Consider the following 14,436-nt stretch of genomic DNA (forward strand, 5'->3'; position numbering starts at 1 on the left):
GTCTGTGGTTTCACTGGACAGTTTTTATTATAGGAAATTTATTTTTTTGTTTTAGCATAAATGGATTTATATTCAGAGGAGAATAATCATGGTGGTGAAGGGACCTGGAATTATATCATGTAAGGAATGTCTGCATAAGGCTGGGGAAGTTTCTTTTGTTGAGGAGTATACTCAGGGGAGATAGACAACTGTCTGAGAACTTGTAAAGAACCATCCTATGTAAGGTAGGTTAAATTCAGTCTCTGTGATCATAAGGGCTTCCCTGGTGGCTCAGTGATAAAGAACCTGCCTGCCAAGGCAGGAGACATGGGTTCGATCCCTGGGTCGGGAAGATCCCCGGAGGAGGAAATGACGACATGTTCCAGTATTCTTGCCTGGGAAATCCCATGGACAGAGGAGTCTGGTGGGCTACAGTCCTTGGAGATGGAAGAGAGTCAGACTTGACTTAACGACTAAGCAACAACAGCAGCAACAACTAGGATCCTAAAGGTGATCCTACTAAATAGTTAACAGAGTTGGGTAACTATTCAGTGGCTACTTTGGGAGGTAGCAAGATCCTTAGCACCACAGGGATAAATAGGTTAGCAGACCACTGGATGAGATTACTGGAGATGACACTCACATATTGGTACAGTTCCAGTAGATTATGTTACTCTGAAATGTGAATTTCCAACTATCTCTGGCCCCAGGGAATTCTCCCTGACTATGGGCCCTAGCTTGGATGCTGTATTCATTTTCTAGGGACGTCATAACAAAGTACCACAATCTTGGCAGCTTAAACAACAGAAATTTACTGTCTCACAATCCTGGAGGCCAGACATCAGAAATCAAGATGTGAGGAGAGCTGGCTCCTTCTGAGGGCTTCAAGGGAAGGCTCTGTTCTGGGATTCTCTCCTTGGCTTGCAGACGGCTGCCTTTATGTTCACGGGGTTTTCTCCCTGTATGTGTGTCTGTCTCCAGTTATTATCATTTTAAAAATAAAGATATCAATTTAGGGCCACTATAATAATCTCATTTGAGCTTCTTTATCTATTTACCTCATCTCCAAATAAGGTCACATTCTGATGTCCTGGGGCTGAGACTTCATATGAAATTTTAGGGGACAAGACTCAACCCATACAGATGTATAAGGGAAAATTGGACCTATAGGATAAAGAGATTGGGGGAGTTTGTGAATTCTAGAAATTGGCCAGGTCAGTCACTATTTTACAAAATTCCTGTTGTTGTACTTACTATTACTGTGTAACTTTTCAGCTGAAAATAAACACTTGATTATGCTCACAGATCCTGTGGGCCAGAAATTTGGATGAGGTCTAGTTCAATAGCTTTTCTCTGCTCATATGTCAGGGCCTCAGTTGAGAAGATTGGGTGGTTCAAGGGCTGGGGGCTGAAGTAATTTGCCTGGTGATTGATGTTATTTGTTAATTGTGAGGTCAATAGGGGTGTCAACTGAAACATTTCCATTTGGCTTGTCGGTGTCTTCCTCAAAGTATGACAGTCTCAGGGTAATTCCCTTTGTGTAGCATTAGGACTCCCAGAGTCAGTATCTTGGCAGACAAAGTTGGGGCTGTATTGCCTTTTCTGACCAAGCCTTGGGAGTCATGCAGTGTCACTTCTGCCACATTCTATTGGTTAAAAATGGATCACATGCCCACTCAGAATTTGAGGAGGGAATATAGGCACTCTGTCTTTCTTGGCATGAGAATTTCTGAACATGAAAGAAAAAAAGAACACACATATCTATTTAAAGAGAATTTAAATGATAGGATATATTATAAAAGACCACTTAAGAGAAAATCAAGCTTCTTGTCTTGCTCTGTGTGATTTACTCTGACTTACTAATTTCACTTCATCTACTGGTCATGTGTGGAATATTAGACATAGAATAATTTAAAAATTATTCCCAACATAGAATAATTTTAAAATTAATCCCACATTGAGTAATGTTGAGTAACATCCACTAGGCTTCTAGGAATCTCTTCCTCTCACCCCTCAAAAACAACAACAACAACAACAAAAAAAACCAAAACCAAGTGTTTTAACAGAAAAGTATAAAAGAATATTAAGTATAGCCCAGTTTTGCTTTTTTTCTGTTTTTATAACTTGTCCAAGCAATTGAACTAGCTAATATATTTATTTAATAAAAAGTCCTAACCCTGACCAGGCCAGGGATCTTATCTGGCTTTGATATAGTCACCAGGTGACCTTTACCTTCTAGGTAATTCCAGCTCTCTGTTGAGAGAGCTATTCCATAGCTCTTGTTTTACATCTGCTTCAAAACATAAACATAAATCAGATATGCATTTATTGGACTCTGTAGTGTGTGAATTATTTTCTGTTCTCACCTTTCAAATCTGGTCTTGGACTTACTCTTTGCTACCTAGGATGAAATATTTGGCAGGTCGAATAGCTTTCTGGTTCCTTCAATCACAAGAAAGTCTCACTTTAACAAAAAAAAATTTTTTTTGCTTAGTATCAAAATTTAGAATTCTTATCTAATGTAGGGTTCTCCTGTCCCCCTGCTTAGGAACGGGAGAAGCATGCCCTACCTCTTCATAATTTTGTAATTCTACTTCTCCCACTTCTAGGTATGGTTTCTGACTCCTCTGGAGAAGAAAGATAAGAGGTAAGAAAAGTTTTATTTGACTGATACGGTTGTATCTGGCAACAAAGTGGAAGCTGCAGTGACTTTTCTGAGCTAGCCTCAGAAGTCCTGCAATGTCATTTCTGCCACATTCTGTTGTTTGAAAGAGAGGCACAGGATACCCAGAGTTAAGGGTGGGGGACATAGATAAGGAATGTGTCAAAGATGACAGTCAGATAGTTGTTGTCTCATATTCTTTGGGGGTGTTCTTTTTTCCTGGGAGAGCCTCCTGCTAGAGGATCTATGACTGCAGTTCTCTTTTAAACAAGTAATGTTCCCATATCTGGCTGCTTATCCAGAAGCTGCTTGCAATATGTTTCCCTACAGTGGGCCTGGGCTTTTCCAGGCTCATCTCTTACACCCCAGGCTGCCTTTCTGGCCCCAGAGCCACATCTGGGTCCCAGGAAACGGACTCCTTTGTCTGCTGTCATTGGTGTGTAAATACTGACTAATGCCGCTCTCTCTGCTGTTTATAGTCAGGCTAATAATAGCCACGGCCTTGCATCTGTGGACTTCCTGCAGCAGAAGCAGACTCCAGTCTCTGGTCTGCCAGTCTTCAGAGGCTGTAGGCAAGGTTTTTGAAAGGTTCACAGAAGCTCCTCTCACCTGGATTAAGGTGAAGGAAAGTACTTTTTCCTCTCATCTCCCATCTCATCTCCTCCGTAGCACCCAGAACAGTTTCCAAAAGCACACTCTCTCTAGGCTTTTTCCTTTTTGATATTTACAGAAATAGAGGTGGGAAATGAAATGATGTTAGTAGACTCAGTCCCACAGTCCTTAGGGTGTATTGCTTTGGCAATCTAGCTCCACAATTTAGACATTGTGCTTGGACTTCAGGGCCACTGGTAAAATTCCAAGACAAAAGAGTCCTATTTTAATATCTTGGTGCCCTTCAGCCAAGATTAATAAAGCAGAAAAGGCGTTTTTCCAGTAGTGGTGTTTAATAAATCCAAGAAATTATTAGTCAGGCATGCCCAAGTTTAGAGAGAGGATCTTTCAGGAGTATTTCAAAGCCAATGGAGGTTGCATGGCATTTTGAGAGAAGTTTGTGAGAAGAAACTTATGAAGAGAGCGGTGGGAGAGATTTCAAGAGGCCAATGTTCTCTTTGTTATCCAACTCCTCACTTGTTTCTTATAAGCTACTCTTTATACTGCAGTGAAGGGGTTATTCTAAACTGAAAACCTATAGAAAGCCCAGAGATAAATCCACGAACCTATGGACACCTTATCTTTGACAAAGGAGGCAAGGATATACAATGGAAAAAAGACAACCTCTTTAACAAGTGGTGCTGGGAAAACTGGTCAACCACTTGTAAAAGAATGAAACTAGAACACTTTCTAACACCATACACAAAAATAAACTCAAAATGGATTAAAGATCTAAATGTCAGACCAGAAACTATAAAACTCCTAGAGGAGAACATAGGCAAAACACTCTCTGACATAAATCACAGCAAGATCCTCTATGACCCACCTCCCAGAATATTGGAAATAAAAGCAAAACTAAACAAATGGGATCTAATGAAACTTAAAAGCTTTTGCACTACAAAGGAAACTATAAGTAAGGTGAAAAGACAGCCGTCAGATTGGGAGAAAATAATAGCAAATGAAGAAACAGACAAAGGATTAATCTCAAAAATATACAAGCAACTCCTGCAGCTCAATTCCAGAAAAATAAATGACCCAATCAAAAAATGGGCCAAAGAACTAAACAGACATTTCTCCAAAGAAGACATACAGATGGCTAACAAACACATGAAAAGGTGCTCAACATCACTCATTATTAGAGAAATGCAAATCAAAACCACAATGAGGTACCATTACACGCCAGTCAGGATGGCTGCTATCCAAAAGACTACAAGCAATAAATGCTGGAGAGGGTGTGGAGAAAAGGGAACCCTCTTACACTGTTGGTGGGAATGCAAACTAGTACAGCCACTATGGAAAACAGTGTGGAGATTCCTTAAAAAACTGGAAATAGAACTGCCATATGACCCAGCAATCCCACTTTTGGGCATACACACTGAGGAAACCAGATCTGAAAGAGACACATGCACCCCAATGTTCATCGCAGCACTGTTTATAATAGCCAGGACATGGAAGCAACCTAGATGCCCATCAGCAGATGAATGGATAAGGAAGCTGTGGTACATATACACCATGGAATATTACTCAGCTGTCAAAAAGAATTCATTTGAATCAGTCCTAATGAGATGGATGAAACTGGAGCCCATTATACAGAGTGAAGTAAGCCAGAAAGATAAAGAACATTACAGCATACTAACACATATATATGGAATTTAGAAAGATGGTAATGATAACCCTATATGCAAAACAGAAAAAGAGACACAGAAATACAGAACAGACTTTTGAACTCTGTGGGAGAATGTGAGGGTGGGATGTTTCAAAAGAACAGCATGTATACTATCTATGGTGAAACAGATCACCAGCCCAGGTGGGATGCATGAGACAAGTGCTCGGGCCTGGTGCACTGGGAAGACCCAGGGGAATCGAGTGGAGAGGGAGGTGGGAGGGGGGATCGGGATGGGGAATAAGTGTAAATCTATGGCTGATTCATATCAATGTATGACAAAACCCACTGAAATGTTGTGAAGTAATTAGCCTCCAACTAATAAAAAAATTAAAAAAAAAATAAAAAATAAAAAAAAAAAATAAATTAAAAAAAAAGAAAAAAAAAAATAAAAAAATAAACTGAAAACCTATTTGTGTAATTCCTCTTTAATGTTTTTTGTATCTCCTTTAAAAGATAAAGACCAAATTCTTCAGTTTAACATAGAATATTCCTCAGGATCTATCCCTTGGCAATCTTTGAAGCCCTGCATTTCACCAGTACACTGGAGAAGAAAAGAAATGTAGGTGTGGGATAGGGCGAATGGATGATCAGAATTAGCCTTCTCCTTCCCTAATCACTCAGGCCAAATTTGGCAGATGCCAAGAAGGAAAGGAACCAATACGGAACTGTACTGAGATTGGAGTTTTAAATTTTGGATTAGATAAGGTTAGACATTAACAGCTAGATGTGACCATCAACCTATGAAATCTGCTTAAGATGTTGAAATTTAAGAAACAGAGATTTTATAGAGAATGGTTAAAAGGAGAAAAGCAAATATTGTTTCATTTTTGTACTCCACTAATTTTAGATTGTTTGATAAGTAATTTAAAAAATGTAGGCATCATTTAGCAGGGACAGGACTTAGGGGAGTGATGAGCGGGAGTATGGAAGATGGCAGGTTGGAGCACAGGCTTATTTGTATAATTTTGCTGGGAATTTGAGATTTGAAATCACACTGGAAATTATCTAGCAATAAGGTTTTTTGAATAGACATTCCAGATTAAAGAAAAAATTGAATTCAGAAGAGTTATATGAGGTCAAGTCCAGGTTACAGGATTTTTCTGATTGTTCACTAAGCTTCACCATGTTGAGCTTCCTCAGTTTCTTAATGTGGCAGATTCTTTGTTGTCCTGGGATTTTGCAAGAGTTCTGCTTAGAAGAAATGCTGCCTCGCCCCTCTACCCCCGTCCCCACTCCTACCCCCGTAATCTTTACCTACTAACCTCTGTGAATCCTTTAGGTTTCAAATACCATATTCTATTTTTAGAGAGGTCTTTTCTGACCCTCTCAGCATAAATTGGGTGCCCCTTTATTACAATCACAGGCTTCCCTTGTAGCTCAGCTGGTAAAGAATCTGCCTGCAATGTGGGAGACCTGGGTTCAATCTCTGGGTTGAAAGATTCCTCTGGAGAAGGGAAAGGCTACCCGTTCCAGTATTCTGGCCTGGTAAATTCCATGGACTGTCCATGGGGTTGCAAAGAGTTGGACATGACTGAACGACTTTCACTTTATTATAATCACATATGTTCCCTCTGCTTTTCTGTCTTTTTTGGGGGGCTCATATTATTTGTAACTATATATTTATCTTTGTGTTTATTTGTCTCATGTCTGATTCCACCACTAAATGATAAGCCTCAGGAGTGTGAGGCTATAATTGTTTCATCATCACTATATAAGCAACACTTAGCAGAATGCTTGAAACAGAAGATATTCAATGATTTTTTTAAAAATCAGAAATAAATAAGTCTTTCCTTGATTATGCTAAAACTTTCACAGTATTTCTGTGAGCAGGGTATTAATAGTAAGAGAGAGAATGAATAATTTAGGAAATGGACATTTGTGAACTGCAATTTAGGTGGTTGGAGAAGACTCTAGAGAGTTCCTTGGGCTGCAAGGAGATCAAACCTGTCAATCCTAAAGAAAATCAGTCCTGAATATTCATTAGAAGGACCGTTGCTAAAGTTGAAGTTCCAATACTTTGGCCACCTGATGTGAAAAACTGACTCATTGGAAAAGACTCAGATGCTGGGAAAGATTTAGGGCAGGAGGCAAAGAGGACAACAAAAGATGAGATGGTTGGATGGCATCACCAATTCAGTGGACATGACTTTGAGAAAACTTCGGGAGATTGTGGAGGACCAGGAAACCTGGTGTGCTGCAATTTATGGGGTCTTAAAGAGTTGACACAGCTTAGTAATTGAACAACAAAAGCAAGCACAGACTAAAGCATAAAAAGCACAGACTTGAGGCAAGGGATTTAAAAAATCTCCAACTAGCCTCAATGAAGAGGAGCTGGATACTGATTGTGAAACAGACTTCATTTCTTATACTCCTTGATTCCACATCTCTGAGAGGCCTTAAAAGGACATATGAAATGACCTGTTGTCAATAAGAATGTGATTATGGGGATGGGATCTTTCTATTGTGTTTGAAATAAATTATGTATGGTGGAAAACGTGTAGAACTGAAATTAGGGGAAACAACTCTAGCCATTATAATGATTTTGAATAAAATAAATGTTGAGTAAGAAAGCTTTGTAAATAATTGTATGATAACATACTGTGGAATAAGAAGTGGCCTGTGAAAGGAAGTTCAGTTCAGTTGCTCAATCATGTCTGATTCTTTGCAACCCCATGGACTGCAGCATGCCAGGCTTCCCTGTCCGTCACCAACTCCCGCAGCTGGCTCAAACTCATGTCCATTGAGTCGATGATGCCATCCAACCATCTCATCCTCTGTTGTCCCCTTCTCCTACCGCCCTCAATCTTTCCCAGCATGAGGGTCTTTTCAAATGAGTCAGTTCTTCCCATCAGGTGGCCAAAGTATTGGAGTTTCAGCTTCAGCATCAGTCCTTCCAATGAATATTCAGGACTGATTTCCTTAAGAAGGGACTGGTTGGATCTCCTTGCAGTGTAAGGGACTCTAAAGAGTCTTCTCCAACAACACAGGTCAATAGCACCAATTCTTTGGCACTCAGTTTTCTTTATAGTCCAACTCTCACATCCATACATGACTACTGGAAAAACCATACCTTTGATTAGACAGATCTTTGTTGGCAAAGTAATGTCTCTGCTTTTTAATATTCTGTCTATGTTGGTCATAGCTTTTCTTCCAAGGAGTAATCGTCTTTTAATTTCACAGCTACAGTCACCATCTGCAGTGATTTTGGAGCCTCCAAAATAAAGTCTGTCACTGTTTCCATTGTATCCCTTGCCATGAAGTGATGGGACCAGATGCTATGATCTTTGTTTTCTGAATGTTGAGTTTTCAGCCAACTTTTTCACTCTCCTCTTTCACTTTCATCAAGAGGCTCTTTAGTTCTTCACTTTCTGCCATCAGGGTGGGGTCATCTGCATATCTGAGGTTATTGATATTTCTCCCGGCCATCTTGATTCCAACTTGTGCTTCATACAGCCCGGCATTTCGCATAATGTATTCTGCATAAAAGTTAAACAAACAGGGTTACAATATATAGCCTTGATGTACTCCTTTCCCAATTTGGAACTAATCTGTTGTTCCATGTCCAGTTCTAACTGTTGCTTCTTGACCTGTATACAGATTTCTCAGGAGGCAGGTAAGATGGTTTAGTATTCCCTTCTCATTAAGAATCTTCCACAGTTTGTTGTGATCCACACAGTCAAAGGCTTTGGCATAGTCAATAAAGCAGAAGTAGATGTTTTTCTGAAAATCTCTTGCTTTTTTACTGATCCAGCGGATGCTGGCAATTTGATCTCTGGTTCCTCTGCCTTTTCTAAAACCAGCTTGAACATGTGGAAGTTCATGGTTCAAGTACTGTTGAAGCCTGGTTTGGAGAATTTTTAGCATTACTTTGCTAGTGTGTAAGATGAGTGCAATTGTGTAGTAGTTTGAACATTTTTTGATATTGCCTTTCTTAGGGATTGGAATGAAAACTGACCTTTTCCAGTCCTGTGGCCACTGCTGAGTTTTCCAAATTTGCTAGCATATTGAGTGTAGCACTTTCACAGCATCATCTTTTAGGATTTGGAATAGCTCAACTGGAATCACATCTCCTCCACTAGCTTTGTTCATAGTGATGCTTCCTAAGGCCTACTTTACTTCACATTCCAGGATGTCTGGCTCTAGGTGAGTGATCACAGCATTGTGGTTATCTGGGTCATGAAGCTCTTTTTTTGTATAGTTCTTCTGTGTATTCTTGCCACCTCTTCTTAATATCTTCTGCTTCTGTTTGGTCTATACCATTTCTGTCCTTTATTGAGCCCATCTTTGCATGAAATGTTCCCTTGGTATCTCTAATTTTCTTGAAGAGATCTCTTGAAGAGATTTTCTTGAAGAGTCTTCCTCATTCTATTGTTTTCCTCTGTTTCTTTGCACTGATCACTGAGGAAGGCTTTCTTACCTCTCCTTGCTATTTTTTTGTGAAAGGAACAAAAGCCCCAAATTTGAAATCAAAGTGTTATTTTCTTTCAATATAAAATATTTCCTTGTCATTGTTATTAAATCCTATAATGGAAATGTTAATAGGAATATTTACCATTCACACAACGATACCTTGAAATTTATGATACATAGGGCTGCCCTTGTGGCTCAGCTGGTAAAGAATCCACTTGCAATGCTGGAGATCTGAGTTCAGTCCCTGGGTTGGGAAGATCCCCTGGAGAAGGGAAAGCCTACCCACTCCAGTATTCTGGCCTAGAGAATTCCATGGACTGTATAGTCTATGGGGTCACAAAGAGTCGGACACGACTGTGCAACTTTCACTTTCACTAGAAAGTGCCACATGGGTTTATGGGAAGCAATTATTTTACACATTTTGGAGAAGTGGAGATCAGGTATAAAGGAGTGTTAGAATGAATGTTGCTACATAAGGTTGCAAGGGAAAAGATATGTTTATTTCTACCTACAAGTTGAGCCAGTTCCCAGATGTCAAATTACTGGCCAGGTTCCAGAGGAAATGGCTATTGACCTTTATTTCTTGTTCACTGCCACTGAAAGCTGAACTTTCAAGTTGCTTTGGCAGAGGTGTGGGTGACACCCTTCTGCCTCTAGTCTTTCTGTGTAACATGCAGATGTCCTCAGCCATCTATAACAGACGCGTCCTGAAGTGCCGGTTCCTGGAATAACAAGTCAAATGGCTAACACCCAACTCTGAGCTGTTATTCTATGCCAGGTGCCATGAGCTAAGAACTTTTATATGGATTGTTTCAGTTCGTCCTTATTAGATGTTTCTAATGTTAGCTATTATTATCATCATTTCCATTTTATAGATATCGAACTGGAGGCTTAAGGAAGCTAAGCCACTTGCCTAAGATTTTACAAGTAGTAAGTAGCAGAGGCAAGATCCAAACCCAGGTAATTTGATTCTAAACTCTGTACTGTCTTGCCTAATGGTTTGTCATCAAGGAATTCACTCTCCCTGATGGATGTAGTGCAAGCTTAATGGATAGAACTGTAGGTTAATGTTAATTGCTATACAATCTACATTAGACTTATGCAACTGAGAGTGGAATTGCCAAAGGTCAGAAATCTTTGGTGGTGCATGCATAAACAATCTATGTTGCTTGTTCTTCATGTGCAAGGTACTTTGTAAGAAACCTGCAGCCACTCCAACATCCCCAAATCTGATGGTCAGACTTGTGTATTGGAACTGGAGGACTGGTGCTTGAATCATTAATGTGGCCTTATTCCTCAAGCCTCTGAAAGAGCAGGAGCTGGTAGACTCCTTCCTTCTCCACCTCTCTTGGGGAAAAGCTTAGGGGTGGGATACATGCTTTTTTGAGAAAAAAGGAGAATACAGGGAGATACTCTCTCACCATCCTCTCTGTGGGACCTTGCACTAGACTCAAATCCCCTGAGAATTACTCCTGTATTAAAGACTATTTAAGTTTTTTTTTTTCTCCTCTGATTCATTAATGCAGTAAGTTCTGGGAAGTCTTTGCCTACATAAGGACTTCTCTGCCAACAGTCTTTAAATTGAGTATAAATAATTGAGTATTTGCTGTGGAATTTGAGTACATCCCAGTTTCACTTTAACTTATTGTGACAACAGAAAATCCAGAAACCCACTATTTCCATTCCAAAGAGTTTTTCTTTTTTGGTAGCTCTAAATATTTGAAAATGGTCATAGTGAGGGTTAATTATATAAATGAGTATTTCCCCCATAACCTTTATGAGGTGTGAACATTGAAAGAAAATTAGAGCTAAAGCAAATCATATCATCTCGATTTCAATGAAGGACTTTTTTTTGACACTACAGAAAGTTTTTGATGAATTATTATTGTACTATGTAAAATATTAAGAACAAATTAAAAACTAAGACATTCTCTGGTAAATACTTGTACCCAAAGTCTAGCAAAAAATCATGAGAGAGCAGTTTGATTAAAGCAATCTCCACATCAAGGATTCTGTTTAAAGGCTATCACTCCCCTAGGAGAGTAGCCCCATACTCTTGACCCTTGACCCATACACTTGACCCTAACCCCTGTTGGGATTCCTGGCTTCAGACACCCAACACTACTTTACCTTATTTTGCTGTCTCTCAGAATGCCCTAGAATGGCTCTCCTTGCTTCCCCAAGAATCTGTTACCAGCCACAGTTCCCCACTCCACTCCCACCCCTCATTCTCAGGGTCTCTGAATCTTGGATTTTGGATTTTATTTATTTATTTTGGCCACACCATGGGGTTTGCAGGATCTTAGTTGCCTGACCAGGGATTGAACCCCGGCTTTTGGCAGTGAAAGCACGGAGTCTTAACCCCTGGACCACAAGGGAATTTGCTGGATTCTATTTGAAGCTTCTGTTGTACTGTGTAAGCCCTTACTTAAAACTGTACATGCCTACGTGATAAATTGCTTCAGTTGTGTCCCAGTCTGTGTGACCTTAAACTGTAGCCTGCCAAGCTCCTCTGTCCATGGGATTCTCCAGGCAAGAATACTGGAGTGGGTTGTCATACCCTTTTCCAAGGTGTCTTTCCAAGCCAGGGATCGAACCCATGTCTCTTACATTGCCTGCATTGGCAGGCAGGTTCTTTACCACTAGCACTACCTGGGAATCTCACTTAAAACTGTAGACTCTAAAATATCAAAGTCATATACTTTCTTTTTCAGAATTAGGTCCTGAGAAAAATAACAGCAGCTCCCTTCTGCTTTCATCTTTTCTTCTTGACAAAATAGAAACCTAGAACTCTCAAAATGAACGTATTCTTTCTCATAAATTGGTTCCACTTCCTGTTGCAGCTGAACCCCATCAATGTTTTGCGTGTACACTTAATTCTGCTTCCTTTTGCAGGGAATTCCTGAGTAACAACTTTCAGAGATAAATCAACTCACTGCCGTTGCATCCTATCCATGGACCAGTGACTCAGGTAAGAAATTTTGTTTTCCTTCATTTTCCTTGATGGGAAGTCATTTAAAACATACTTTTGCAATGTTTGAATATAATTTTAAGCTAATGCATGAAGCTTTAAAGAAATTTCACTTTTGCTATAGACAGTTTGGGCTATGTTCATCCTCACCCTCATTCTCTCCCTCTAGTTTTATTTTCTAAATTTCATTTCTTAGAATAACTTAAAGGAGCCAGGGTGAAATTATCCATTGGGCATAGTAGGTACGGTCTATAGGGCTTGTGATAACTGTTGCTGCTGCTAAGTCACTTCAGTCGTGTCTGACTCTGTGCGACCCCATATACGGCAGCCCACCAGGCTCCGCCGTCCCTGGGATTCTCCAGGCAAGAACACTGGAGTGGGTTGCCATTTCCGTCTCCACTGTTAGGAGCCCATAAAAATATTTTAACACTATTTTAAGTTCAGTAAAAAAGTAGTAGTTAATGATTTATCTAGCCTGGAGTTTTTATACCAAAGCAGACATAAAATATTTTATAATACATATATGTTTTCTGGAGGAAAGGGCCCATGAAGGCAAGAGTACCTAAAGTCCACAAAAGTCATAACACACGGAAGTTAGCTAGCTGCTTTATTGCAAAGAAACATCTCTTAACTGACAACCATATTCGACATTCTCTGGAGTTTTTATGTTTGTGAATTTGATGATCTGATCCATTTCTGGCTAAGCTATGTCATTTACTGATCATAAAATTAGCATAGAGTGTAAAATTTTGAGTTAAGACAATAAATAAGCCTTTGGATATTGATCTGGTAATTTAATTGGGCTTTAGTCTTTCCTTAACACAACATTTTCTTGTTCCTTTATTTTTTTTAAAGTAGTGAAAATGTTAGTTGCTCATGTCTGACTCTGTGACCCCATGACTGTTCTCCAGGGACGAATACTGGAGTGGGTAGTCATTCCCTTTTCCAGGGGATCTTTCCCACCCAGGGATTGAACCTGGGTCTCCTGCATTCTCAGGCAGATACTTTACCATCTGAGCCACCAGGGAAATTTACTATCTTTGAAAATACCTTTTTAAAAAACAAAAAACAAAAAACCAACGAAACCGTGGTGCCATCTGCTGGTGATTTAAGGAACAGTCCTATATGCTTGGGCTTCCCTGATAGCTCCGTTGGTCAAGAGTCCGCCTGCAATGAAGGAGACCCTTGTTCGATTCCTGGGTCAGGAAGATTCCCCTGGAGAAGGGCTAGGCCACCCACTCCAGTGTTCTCGGATTTCCCTTGTGGCTCAGCAGGTAAAGAATCCGCCCGCAATGCGGGAAACCTGGGACGACCCCTGGGTTGGGAAGATCCCCTAGAGAAGCGGAAAGGCTTACCCATCCCAATGTTCTGGCCTGAAGAATTCCATGGACTGTATATGGGGAATGATGAGTTGAATTCTATGGCTCAGGTAATTTACAAAATGAAGAGAGACAGCTCACACTACCCTTTTCTCCTCTTGACGATTCAGTGTCTCTTTATTCTGTCTTTTAAAAGTCAGGTTCTTATTGAACCATAAATCTGAAAATCCTGATTTTTTTCTCCTTAGATTACCCTTTACAGCAGCTAATTGCAACGGATGGCTTTTGAACTCCAGGTGAAAATCATCAGTTAGATTATGGATGCGGTTAAGTTGTCCCCTTTCACAGTGCTTTGTAGAGTTCAGGAAGTCTACTTTTACCTGATCTCTCATAGGGTGATTTTCTGTCTCATTTTGTCTTTATTTCTAGAAACTACTTTCCCCATATCTTCTGCTTTTACAGGTTCAGCTCATTTACCTACCTCCCATCTTTGTAATTTATCCCTTTCTCTATAGGAAATTTCTGACTGACCTATTTCTGACTTTACAGCTTCTTCTTGACTATATTTTTATCTCTTGGCAGGATATTTCCTGACATTAACTCCCAGATGCTGTATCTTCTGAAGGACCTACAGTTTCAGGGTAGAATAGTTCTTGGTCTACCAATATATCCTATACTGTCTGCTTATTGGAATGTCTGGGGAACTTTGTTACAAGTCCAGATGCCCAGGTCTTTCCCTAAGGGATTTGAATCAGTCAGTCTGCTGGAGGCCCTGGGA

General features: G+C 40.0%; 1 long non-coding RNA gene across 1 annotated transcript in view; it reads left to right on the forward strand.

Moving 5' to 3' along the window:
• Positions 1–2,592: 2,592 nt before the first annotated feature.
• LOC122673544 overlaps positions 2,593–14,436 on the forward strand; it is a 602,084-nt gene continuing 590,240 nt past the window's right edge. Inside the window, exons 1-2 of the long non-coding RNA XR_006334711.1 lie at positions 2,593–2,626; positions 12,264–12,339. This is a non-coding gene — a long non-coding RNA (uncharacterized LOC122673544). The remainder of the gene's footprint in view (positions 2,627–12,263; positions 12,340–14,436) is intronic.

The sequence above is a fragment of the Cervus elaphus genome, chromosome 17, assembly GCF_910594005.1.
Source record: "Cervus elaphus chromosome 17, mCerEla1.1, whole genome shotgun sequence".
Taxonomy (NCBI): domain Eukaryota; kingdom Metazoa; phylum Chordata; class Mammalia; order Artiodactyla; family Cervidae; genus Cervus; species Cervus elaphus.